At 39.8% G+C, this 12,038-nt stretch overlaps 1 pseudogene; it reads left to right on the top strand.

Annotated features, from left to right (window-relative positions):
* The first annotated feature begins 2,853 nt into the window (after window positions 1-2,853).
* On the top strand, window positions 2,854-11,229 carry LOC143680202 (malonyl-CoA-acyl carrier protein transacylase, mitochondrial pseudogene; annotated as a pseudogene).
* Window positions 11,230-12,038: the final 809 nt, after the last annotated feature.

Raw genomic sequence — 12,038 nt, forward strand, 5'->3', positions numbered from 1 at the left:
TCAAAGGATAGGAATAAAATGGAACTTTCTCAACATGATAAAGGGAATATATGAACCCCCACCACCACAGCTAACATCATCCTCAGTGGGGAAAGACTGAAAGATTTCCCTCTAAGATCAGAAACAGCAAGGATGTCCATTGTCACCATTGTTATTCAACATTGTGTTGGAAGTTCTAGCCAGAGCAGTTAGACAAGAAAAAGAAATAAAAGGCAACCGAATTGGAAAGGAAGAAGTAAAACTCTCAATGTTTGCAGATGATATGATACTGTATATCGAAAATCCCAATAAATCTACAGCAAAGCTACTAGAGCTAATAAACAACTTCAGCAGAGTGGCAAGATACAAGATCAACATGAAAACATCAGTAGTGTTTCTATATACTAATAATGAGCAATCTGAGGAGGAAATCAAGAAAAAAATTCCATTTTTAATAGCAACCAAAATAATCAAATATGTTGGAAAAATATGGTGGGAGATCTCACACTACCTGACTTTAAAGCATATTATGAAGCTACAGTGGTCAAAATAGCATGATACTGGCATTAAGACAGATATGCTGATGAATGGAATTGAATAGAGTGTTCAGAAATAGACCCTCTCATCTATGGGCAATTGATCTTTGACAAGGTGATCAAGCCAACCCACCTGGGATAGAGCAGCCTCTTCAATAAATGGTGCTTGGAGAACTGGATATCCATATGCAAAAGAATGAAAGAGGATCTATATCTCACCCTATACAAAAATTAACTCAAAATAGATCAAAGACCTAAATGTTAATCTAATATCATAAAGTTTTTAGAAAGAAATGTAGGGAAATGCCATATAAATCTTGTAGTAGGAGGCAGTTTCCTATACCTTACATCCAAAGCATAAGAATTGAGAAAAGAGATAGAAAAATGAGAACTTCTCAAAATTAAACACTTTTGTGCATCAATGAACGTTGTCAAGAAAGTAAAAGCGCAGCCTATGCAATGTGAGGCAAAATTTGGAAACCACATATTGATAAGGTTTTAGTATCCAGAATATATAAAGAGATTTTTCAACTCAGCAACAAAAAGACAAACAACCCAATTTAAAAATGTGAAAAGACATGAACACACAATTCTCAGAAGAAGAAATATTAATGACTAAAAGGCACGTGAAAAGATGTTCAACTTCACTGGCTATTATTAAGATGCAAATCAAAGCCACAATGAGATATCATTTCACACCCACTAGAATGGCCATTATATTAAAAAAAAAACAAACAGAAAACAACAAGTGCTGGAGAAGATGTGGAGGAAGAGTCACACTTATCCACTGTTGGTGGTAATGTAAAATGATATACAACTGCCCTAGAAGGCAGTTTAGCAGTTCCTTAGAAAGCTAAGTATAGATTTGCCATATGATCCAGCAATCCCATTACTATGTATGTAGTCAGAGAACCTGAGGGCAAGGACGCAAATGGACATTTGCACACCGATGTTTATAGCAGCATCATTTATGATTGCCAAGAGATGGAAACAGCCCAAATGTCCATCAACGAATGAGTGGCTAAACAAGCTGTGGTATATACATATGAGGGAATATTACACAGCTGTAAGACAGAATAAAGTCATGAAGCACATAACAGTGTAGATGAACTTTAAGGACATTATGTTAAATGAAATTAGCCTGAAACAAAAGAAATATACTCTATGGTCACACTGTTATTAATTAACATTAATGAATGAACTTTGAGAATTGAAGTTAAGAACACAGGTTATCAGGAGATAGAAATAGGGTAGAGATTTGGCATTTGTTGCTGAAGGAATACAGAATAGGCAACAGTACTGATTAAAAAAATCAGAATTGGATAGCACAACATTACCTGCTTATAGCACAATAATGTAAGTACACTGACTAAAGCCGAATGTGAGTATGATTGAGGGAGTAGAGCTGGGGTCACATATGAAACCAGAAGGTAAGATAGAGATAAAGACTGAGATGGTATAATTTAGGAATGCCTAGAGTAGACAATGATGGTGATTAAATGTACAAATGAAAAAATGTTTTTGCATGAGGGAGAACAAATGAATGTCACCATTGAAGGGCGAAAAAAATAGAATTGCAGGATGTTGACAATGAATGGCATATGGGGTGGAGGGGAGTACAATCAATATAAGTTAGGATCTGAGGGGACAGTAATATTATAATATGCTTCCATGAATGTAACAAAGGTATTATGACAAAACTAAATGTCAACAAGTACCAGGCATGGGGGAGGGATATGGGTTCTTTGTGGAAGAAAATGAAGTCTCTTCATATGGATTTTGGTGGCAAAGTCATGTCTATACACTTAGGTTGGATTGTATGATGTATGAATAAAAGTGTTTTAAAATGAACAGAGAGACAAGTGCTGGAGAAAATGCAGAGAAAGAGATGTGCGTATTCACTGTCAATAGGGAAACTGAGAGATGCAGCCCCTTGTAAGGCAGTGTGGTGATTCCACAGGAGGCTAGTGGTGGGGTTGCCATATGATCCTGAAACCCCATTTCTCAGTATATACCTGAAGGAACTGAGAGTGGGGACCCGAATGGACATTTACACAATGGTGTTTAGTGTTAATCGCAGTCTTCAGGATTCATGATGTATGGAGGGGGTCTAAGGGTACAATGACTGAGGAATGGAAGGGGGAACTATGGTATGTACATACAATGGACTACTGAGTGGCCACAAGAAGAAATGAAGTTGTAAGGCATGCAGCTCGGTGTATGAACCTTAAGGATTGTATGTTGAATGAAATATCAGGGGGAAAAAGACAAATATTGTCATGCCTCAATCATATGGACTAACCATAATATAAAAACTCAGTGAACTGAAGTCGAGAACATGGATTATCAGGTTTGGACCTATTGTGAAGGGTCCTAGATTGTAATCTATTACAGCAGCCACACATATTCAGGAGCTGTAACTGTTATTTCTAAATTCTGAGATACTGAGCTGTTTGTATATAACCTTTCATTCTTAAAAATTTCAGGTATTTATGTGACACCCGAGACTCATAGTTAGAGCTCTGAAGCTATGAAACTCAGCAGTACCCCATACAGGAACTGTGTTAAAAAGTTGAAAAATTGATCAGACTTCAAGTAAAGATATGAATGAAGCTGATCTGCATAGGGCTAAGGTAAATCAGAATACAGGGTAAAGGATAATATTGTCCATATTTTAAAACTTCAACTTCTGTGTGAGACCAAAGGGGAGATGTTTATTTGCTGCAAATTTTATATTTTGGGTAGCTCATAACTAAATTTATCTTGTATGGTCAGTTTAGTTGAACACTGTAAGTACATGGAATCTTGAATAGGGCATGAGATCTTGTTGGTTTGTCCAGGTTAGTTTGATGCCTTGATATATCCCAGAGTAATTTAGGCATTGAATAAAGAAGTATTTGCAGAGTCCCCTTGAGGGACTGGGGAGAAAGGAGGAAATATTCAACTTCCCCATTTGGGGAATTCCCGATATTCTTGTAAGCATTGGGGACAACCAATAGGCCGAGGCCTCGATCTTGGAGTTTGCCCCTATGAAACTTATTCCTGCAAAGAACAGGCTAAACCTACTTAAAACTATGCCTAAGAGTCACCCTCAGAGAACCTCTTTGGTTGCTTAGATGTGGCATCTCTCTCTAAGGCAACTCGGCAGGTGAACTCACTGCCCACCCCACCCCCACTAAGTTGGACATGACTCCCAGGGGTGCAAATCTCCCTGGCAACATGGGAAAGAACTCCTAAGAGGAGCCAGGACCCATCATCAAGGGATTGAGAAAGACTTCTTGATCAAAAAGAGGAAGAGAGAAATGAGACAAAATAAAGTTTCAGTGGCTGAAAAGAATTAGAAGTGTCTTCCAAGCCAATTACTTCAGGGCATTCCTTTGCAGTTTCACTTGGTGAAACAGGATTAATCACTCCAGGTAGAGGAGCAAGGGCTATTTTCCCATGGGGGCAATTATGTGCTTCACATAATGGCCAACTCCTCAGGACTGACTAGAGGTCAGGAAGCCGAGGAGGTGGCGCAGCTATGTCCTCAGGGCAGACCATTACAGGGTTATCTAGAAAAGACTCAGCACTCTGAGTCTCCACTGACATCATTATCAATCCATATGTCGCCATCCCATTTTTCAGGGTCCCACTTCTTTCCAATCAGTACTCTCACTTTAATGGCAGACATCCTGCAAGGTTGAGATTTCAGTTTATGTGGTAAAGTTCCTACTCTAACAATAAGACTCGGAGTCTGATTTTCAGAGATTTCAAGTCTGCAGCTACAGGAAATAAGATTTTCCTTCAGGGCACTCACAGATACTTTTACATCTGTTATATGGTGCATAAGCTTCTCATTTGGAGGCTTCAGCTCATCCCTTTCCCTCATTACTATATCCAGCATATCTAACAACAACCAGCCAACATCTTTATACCTCTTAATTCCACAAAACTCCATAAAGGTGTCAAAAACATATTACCCAGAGCCTTGCCCCATATAAGTGTTCAATTAGTAGAATCAAATAGTGATATTTTGACTATCTCTTTTGCCATCCTGATTATTGGAAACAGAGTCATTAGTGCCCTTAAGTCTAGTCAGAGTAGAAAACCAATTGTAAAAACCCATTTTTAAGATTCTGTTTCTCAAAAGCAACTCCCAGTATCAAGCTCTACTACCTAGATTTCTCTAGAGAAACAGAATTAGCCAGAGATATCTGTAAATGTAAGATTTATAAAAGCTTCTCACGCGACTGTTGGAATGTAAGCATGTGTCATGATCAGGTTCATGTGTCAACTTGGCCAAGTGGTGGACCTGTTTGTCTGCTTGGGCAAGTGCTAGTCTGTCTGTTGCAATGAGGACATTTCATAGAATTAGATCGTGATCACGTCAGCTGCATCCACAGCTAATTCTATTTGTAATCAGCCAAGGGGAGTGTCTTCTGCAATGAGTGATGCTCAATCTAATCACTGGAAGCCTTTTAAGGAGGATTCAGAAGAGACAGGCTCCCTTCCTGCTTTGGCTGGTGAATCTCTCCTGTGGAGTTTCTCCAGACCCTCCATTGGAATCGTCGGCTTCACAGCCTGCCCTGCAGATTTTGGACTCTGTGTTCCTGTGGTCATGTGAGACAGTTTTATAAATTTTATATTTGCGAGTGTTCACTGTTGATTCTGTTTCTCTAGAGAACCCTAACTAATACAACGTGCAAGATCTGTAGGGCAGGTTGTGAGCTGGCAGCTCCAGTGAAGGTCCTCAATGAACTCTCAGGACCTGGCTGAAGCAGAAAGAGTGATGCAGTCAGCTGTGGATGCAGCCAGCGTGGTCATGAGTCAAGCCCATGAAATGTCCTCACAGCAACAGACAGGGCAGTGCCTGCCCGACCAGAAACTTGTCACCAACACCTAGCCAAGTTGACACATGAACCTAACCATCACAAAAGGCTATCCTGAAAGTTATCGTTATGCATTATATAGATATCCCTTTTTAGTTTATGGTGCATTGGAATGGCTGACGGGAAGTACCTGAAATTGTTAAGCTGCATTCCAGTAACCTTGATTCTTAAAGACGATTATATAACAATATAACTTTTACAATGTGACCCTGCGATTGTGAAAACCTTGTGCCTGATGCTCCTTTTATTCAGGGTGTGGATAGATGAGTAAAAAAAATGCATAAAAAATAAATAAATAATGGTGGGTAAGGGGTAAAATAAACTGTGTAGCTGGAAATACTAGTGGTTAATGAGAGGGAGGGGTAAGGGGCATGATATGTATGAGTTTTTCCTTTTTTCTTTTTATTTATTTTTCTGGAGTGATGCAAATGTTCATGGTGATGAATACACAGCCATATGATGATATTGTGAGCCACTGATTTACACTATGTATGGAATGTATCTGTGTGAAGATTTGTCAAGAAGAATATTTTTTTTTAATATGGTCTATCTATATACTGTCTACAATAGACTTACCTTCAACCCAAGGACACAAATAGGTTAAAAGTAAAGTTTAGAAAAAGATATTCCACACAAATAATAATCAAAAAAAGAGCTGGAGTAGCTATACTAATATTGGTAAAAATAGACTTTCAATGTAAAACTGTTATGAGACAAAAAAAACAGGATGCTATATACTAATAAAAGGGGCAACCCACCAAGAAGAAATAACAAGCATAAATATTTATGCATCTAACCATGGTATCCCAAAATACAGGAGGCAAACACTGGGAGATATAGACATCTCTACAATAACAGTTGAAGACTTCAATACACCACTCTCATCAATACAAAGAACATCTAGACAGAGGAACAATAAGGAAACAGAGAACTTGAACATGGCTTCATAGGCATTTAGAGAACCTTGCAAAACAAAATGGAAAGATATAAATTCATTTCAAGTGTTTCTGTTTCATTCTCCATGGTGGACCACAGGCTGGGTCACAAAACATGTCTTAGTAAATTTGAAAAGATGGAAATTGTAAGTACTCTCTCTGACCATAATGGAATGAAGCTGGAAATCAATAACGGGGAGAAGGGAAAACTTCACAAATATATGGAAGTTAAATGACACTCCTAAACAATCAGTGGCTCAAAGAAAAAATTTCAAGAGATATCAGTAAATATCTCAAAATGGATGAAAATGAGAATACTATCAAAACTTATGGGATGCAGAAAAGGCAGTGCTGAGAAAGAAATCTATAGCCCTAAATGTCTACATCAAAAAGAAGCTCTAAGTGATCACCTGGAGGAACTAGAAAAAGAACAGCAAACTTATCCTACAGCAATCAAAGGAAAAATAACAAAGATTAGAACAGAAATAAATGAAATTGAGAATCAAAAAACAACATAGAGAATTAAAAGAACCAAAAGTTGGTTCTTTGAGAAGATCAATAAAATTGACAAATGTCAGCTAGACTGACAAGGAAAAAAAAGAGAGTAGCTGCAAATAAAATTAGAAACTAGAGGTAGGATATTACTACTGACCCACAGAAATAAAAAGGATCATAAGAGGATACTATGGAACAAACGTATGCCAACAAATTAGACAACTTAGATAAAATGGACAAATTCCTAGAAAGACACAAAAATCTGCAGATTCTAGATGACACAGAAAACCTTAACACACCAATCACAAGTAAAAAGATTGAATCAGTCATCAATAATCTACCAACAAAATAAAGCCCAGGATCAGAGAGCTTCACAGGTAAATTATATTAATCATTCTAAGAATTAACACCAATCCTGCCCAAACGCTCCAAAAAAAAATTGAAGAGGAGTGAACACTATCTAGCTCATTCTATGAAGCCAACATCACCTTAATTTCAAAGCCAGACAGAGATACTACAAGAAGAGAAAATTATATACCAATTTCTCCAATGAATACGGATGCAAAAAAACTCAACAAAATGCTTGCTTAATAGCACATTCAAAGAATTATACACCCTGGTCAAGTGTAGTTTATGCCGGGTATGCAAAGGTGATTTAACATAAGAAAATTAATTAATATAATGCACCACATTAACAAATTGAAAGGGAAAAATCACATGATCATCTCAATTGACACAGAAAAGCCATTTGACAAAATCCAGCATCCTTTCTTGCTTAAAACACTTCAAAAGACAGGAATAGAAGGAAACTTCCTTAACATGATAAAGGGCATATATGAAAAACCCACAGCTAGCATTGTACTCAGTGGTGAAAGACAGAAAGTTTTCCCTCTAAGATCCAGAACAAGACAAGGATGCCTACTGTCACCACAGTTATTCAACATTGTGCTAGAAGTTCTAGCTAAAGAAAGCAGTTAGGCAAGAAAAAGAAATAAAAATTTCCATACTGGAAAGGAAGAAGGAAAAACATTCACTATTTGCAGAGGACAGAATCTTATAAAGTCAAAAAATCTACAACAAAACCACTAGAGCTATTACACAAGTTCAGCAAAGTGACAAGATACAAGATCAGCATGCAAAAATCAGTAGTGTTTCTATACACTAGTAATGAGCAATTTGAGGAGGAAATCAAGAAAAAAATTCAATTTACAACAGCAACTACGAGAATCAAATATTTCAGAATAATTTTAAGCAAGGATGTAAAAGACCTGTACAGAGAAAACTAAAAACATTGCTAAAAGAAATCAAAGAAAACCTAAGTAAATGGAAGGACATTCTGTGTCATGGATTGGAAGACTAAATATTAAGATGTCAATTCTACCCAAACTGATTTACAGATTCAATGCATTCTCAATCCAAATTCCAGTACATACTTTGCAGAAATGGAAAATTCAATTGTTTTTGCTTGCTAATGTTGCCAGAATGCAATATACCAGAAATTGATTGGCTTTTATAAAGGGGACTTATTAAGTTACAAGTTATAATTCTGAGGTCATGAAAATGACCAAATTAAGGCACCAACAAGAGGTTACCTTCACTCAAGAAAAACTAATCAAGTATGTGGTTTCTCTATCACACAGGAAGGCACATGGTGACATCTGCTGTCCTTCTCTCTGGGTTTCTGGTTCCAAACAGCTCTTTCAGCATCCAAGTGTCCATGCCTAGGGATCTGCTCTCTGTACCAGCACTGGCTCTCTGACTCTCCTTGAGGTCTTTTAAGGACTCCAGGTCATATCTCCATCTAATCAAAAGGTCCCACCTAACTGTGGGACATTTCCTGGGAAACATAAGCTCTTTTAAGGACTGCAGGTTACATCTCCATGGAAGCAACCTAATCAAAAGATCCCACTCAAACAATAGGTCCGCCCTCACACGATCAGAATTAAAAGAGCATGGCTTTTCTGGGGTACATAACAGTTTCAAACCAGCACACTAATAATCATCAAATGTATATGGAAAGGTGAGGAGCCCTAAATTACCAAAAATATCTTGAGAAAGAAAAACAAAGTTGGAGGACTCACACTTTCTGACTTTAAAGCATATTACAAAGCTACAGTGGTCAAAATGGCATGGTACTGGCATAACAATAGACATATCGATAAATGGAATTGAATTCAGAGTTCAGAAATAGCCCCTCACAACTTTGGTCAATTGACTTTTGACAAGGCTACCAGATCCATTCAAGCGGGATAGAACAGTCTCTTCAACAAATGGTGCTGTAAGAACTAGATATCCATATCCAAAAGAGTTAAAGAGGACCTCTATTTCACAGCATATACAAAAACTAACTCAAAATGGATCAAAGATCTAAAAGTAAGAACCAACACCATAAAACTTCTAGAAGAAAATGTAATGCAGCATCTTTAAGATGTTGTGTTAGGCAGTGATTTCTTAGATTTTATACCCAAAGCACAAGCAATGAAAGAAAAAACAGATAAATGGGACCTCCTCAAAATTAAATACTTTTTGCTTCAAAGGATTTTGTTAAGAAAGTGAAAAGTCAACCTACTCAATGGGAAAAAAACATTTGGAAACCACATATCTGATAAGGTTTTAGTAACCAGAATTTTTAAAGAAATCTTACAACTCAACAATAAAACAAAAAACAACCCAATTTAAAATGGGCAAAAGCCTTGAATAGACACTTTTCCGAAGAGGAAATACAAACAGCTAAAAAGCACATGAAAAGATGCTCATGTGCAATGCAAATCTAAACCGCAATGAGATATCATTTTGCACCTACTGCAATGGCCACAATTTAAAAAACAGAAAACTACAAGTGTTGGATAGGATGCGGAGAAATAGGAATACTTATTCACTGGTAGTGGGATTATAGAATGATGTAGCCTCTGTGGAAGACAATTTGGTGGTTTCTCAGGAAGTTATGTATTGAATTGCCATATGATCTGGCAATCCTGCTATTAGGTGTAGACTCAGAAAAGCTGAAAAAGCAGGGACGCCAACAGATAAATGCACACTGATGTTTGGAGCAGCATTGTTCACAACTGCCAAGTGTTCACCAGCTGATGAATGGATAAACAAAATGTGGTATATGCATATGACGGGATATTAATCAGCTGTGAGAAGGAATGAAGTCCTGAAGCATGCAACAACATGGATGAACCTTGAGGACATTATGTTGAGTGAAATAAGCTAGACATAAAAGGACAAATACTGTATGGTCCTGCTAGTAGGAACTAACTATAATAAGCAACCTCATGGAGTTAAAATCTAGAGAGTAGATGACCAGGAGATAGAATGACGATATTGGGGAGCTGATGCTTAATTTGTGTGGAATTTTTAATAAAGCTGATTGTAAATATTTGAAAATCTGTAGAGGGGATGATAGCACAATATGTTGAGTGCAACTGACAGCACTGAATTCGTGTGTGAATGTGGTTGAAAGGGAAAGATTGGAGTTGTGAACGTGACGAGGAAGAAAGGACGCCCTGCACCACACCGCACGCTGACAGCCCGCCGTCTTCGTGGCCTCAGTGGCCACTGCCGGGAAACTCCGTCACCTGCAGCCGGCGGTTGAGAACCGCGTGGCTGCTGCTGGATTCGGTGTGGGAGAATTTGCAGTCCTGGTGTTTGCTGGAGCCACGAGGTTTTATGAAGGTTTGTATGCAGTGCAACTCTGAGCTGAGGCCATGCAGGAAGCCTCGGAAGCTGTCCCCGTGGGATGTGGTCAGTGCTCGGCCGGCCTCAGTCCAAAGTTCAGCTTCGTCTGTTGAGAAGCCCCGGGGCACTGCATAGAGAAACCCGTGTGTGAAGTGTCCAACTACCTCTTGCCTGACTGCAGGGTGATTTCAGGACACCTAGAGGCTCTGCAGTTCCTAAGAAAGAATTCCTCTATCATTTTAGATGCATTAAAATGTTATCAGTGAGGGGGGGGGTAAACACCCACCTCATGGAGCCAGCCCTGGAACCCTGGCTCAAGTTTTAAAGACAATTGAGATCAAGAAACGTCTGATTTCTGTCCATTCCAACGTCGATGGATATAAATACATGCATCCAAAACACATACAGAAGTTATTGGCGAAGCAGGTGGTCTTCCCGATGAAGTGGGAGCAGACTCTTCACACCATACATGAAAGGAAGAAGGGCCCAGAGTTCCCCCAGATCTTCAAAATTGGACCTGGTAAGCCACTGGGAACTATCCTGAAAAGCTGTAACTTACAGGCATGGAAGTGCTGGAGGCCAATGGACAACCCAACCTGTAGGAAATCCCCCAGTGATGGCCTGTGGGATGCGACACTTGGAGTGGGTGGGCTCAGGAGGGACACAGCTCTGCAGGGGGGCTGTGGGTCGCTCCGTGCACCTGTGCTGCCTTCCTCTCAAGCCCCCCTCTGAGTGATAGCAAGTGAGTATTTGCAAAGTGCTTTAAGTTGCCATCGAAGAAAGCACTAAAGATGCTTATTTCTTTACTATCCATTTTTACACCTTGAAAAACAGTCAAATGTTAGGGGGAAAAGCTGCCACATGGAAAGATACTGGTGCCTCTACCAGCTTTGCCGCTGTGATGAACTGCAGCCCCTCTACCGAGTGGGCTGACGCACCTGGCTCCCAGGTGTGCTCTGAGGACCAAGTCCAGCCTGGCCTGCTGCGGGGCTGGCCCTCCCCACCAGCGCTGCAGCTGTTCTGGTAGGTGTCAGGGGCCAGGTCCTCCCTCTATTGCTGTAGCTTCTCCTCTACCCTGGCAGCTCCAGGATCATCCTTGAGCACCTGCTGTATACCAGAGAGCCAGCAGCCTCTGCCCTGGAGGGGAACAAGGTGCCAAGAATGAGGAGGTACCAAGAAGTGGGGCTCAGATCTGCAGGAGGGTGACTGAGGACCTGGACCGCCTGGGGCGAGCCCTGCCTTCTTCAGGAGCAGTTCCCTGAGGAGGTCCCCCTGCCATGCAGCAGTGACAGAGTGACCGTGCTGACGGCTCTTTTGGGCTCAGGCCCACCCCATGCCCAGGGCAGGGCCCAGGCTCACCTCAGAACACAGGCTCTTGCTTTCAGATTCATTAAATACCGGCAACTCAAAGCTCCTTGGGTGGCTTTTTCATTATTAACAATGTGGGAAAATCTTACTAGGAATGAAATCTCTGAATTTGTCTTAAATTACAGTGTTGCTATTGTATAGGCATATGCCAAATCCCAGACAGGGTGGTGAAG

This window comes from Tamandua tetradactyla, chromosome 4 (assembly GCF_023851605.1).
Source record: "Tamandua tetradactyla isolate mTamTet1 chromosome 4, mTamTet1.pri, whole genome shotgun sequence".
Classification (NCBI taxonomy): domain Eukaryota; kingdom Metazoa; phylum Chordata; class Mammalia; order Pilosa; family Myrmecophagidae; genus Tamandua; species Tamandua tetradactyla.